The sequence below is a fragment of the Micropterus salmoides genome, unplaced genomic scaffold (assembly GCF_014851395.1).
Source record: "Micropterus salmoides isolate LMB-PRFRI ecotype aquatic unplaced genomic scaffold, ASM1485139v1 Ms_hic_scaffold_16, whole genome shotgun sequence".
NCBI lineage: Eukaryota > Metazoa > Chordata > Actinopteri > Centrarchiformes > Centrarchidae > Micropterus > Micropterus salmoides.
The window spans coordinates 7,993,308-7,994,188 of record NW_024040707.1 but is presented as its reverse complement, the minus strand read 5'-3'; the positions used below and the strand labels follow the sequence as shown (position 1 = coordinate 7,994,188).

At 44.8% G+C, this 881-nt stretch overlaps 1 non-coding gene across 1 annotated transcript; it reads right to left on the bottom strand.

Moving 5' to 3' along the window:
- Positions 1-432: 432 nt before the first annotated feature.
- Positions 433-504, bottom strand: trnar-ccu. Its single transcript has one exon. It is a non-coding gene; the product is annotated as a tRNA-Arg (tRNA).
- Between the last annotated feature and the right edge of the window lie 377 nt (positions 505-881).

The following is an 881-nucleotide window of genomic DNA, read 5'->3' as shown; positions in this document are numbered from 1 at the left end:
TTGATAGAACAATGCATGGCTTAGATGAAGCATGTAACTTAAACATCCACTGAAGGAAAACAGCAGCAGACAAAAGCATAAGATTTGTGTGCAGCGAGACAATGTGACAAGTCGCAAGGAATCTGATCTTTTGAGACCAGCGTCGGGTGACAGAGCCACTGTCAGCTTGTGTAGTGTGTGACCCTCTGTCACCGATAAGTACCGTAGTATGAACACCACAACGACTTCAAGACGGCAGGTGTTGCAGTGTAAACCGCACCGCCCGCGCTGAAAGTCTTGTAGTCTGCTTGAGCCTTAAGTCATCAAATGACTTGTTTTATCAGATGAAACGGCCCAAAGTCAAAGTCAAAATTGGGACATAGCAGAGGATGGTTTCAATCCATCAACCTCGGTTAAGGGCCCAGCACACCTCCGCTGCGCCACTCTGCTACACACCTCAGATGGGACTCGAACCCACAATCTCTGGCTTAGGAGGCCAGTGCCTATCCATTAGGCCACTGAGGCAGACACAGAGCTGAGGCCACTGTGTGCAAGCAGTGTTCAGCGGTGTTCACACTGTAATCCTTTGTGAGTCAATTTTCTATGGACAGGGATGGTAGCCTTTGTGTGAAGCAAAATAAGGGAATGTGCCTGCATGGGTTTAACGCCTGTGTAATGCAACACTGCAGACTAATTGTTGTTCATTTGGTCTATAAAACGTGAAACATTTAGAAATGCCCATTTCCAAAAGCTCAGCTAACTGTCAAAGAGGACTAATAAAAACAGCAAATCTTCATATTTTAGAAGCTAGAACCTGTTGATCAACGTATCATTTAATCGACAAATCGAGTATGTTTCAGGAAATACACTTGGATGTTAAAGGTGGAATTTCTCTAGAACTG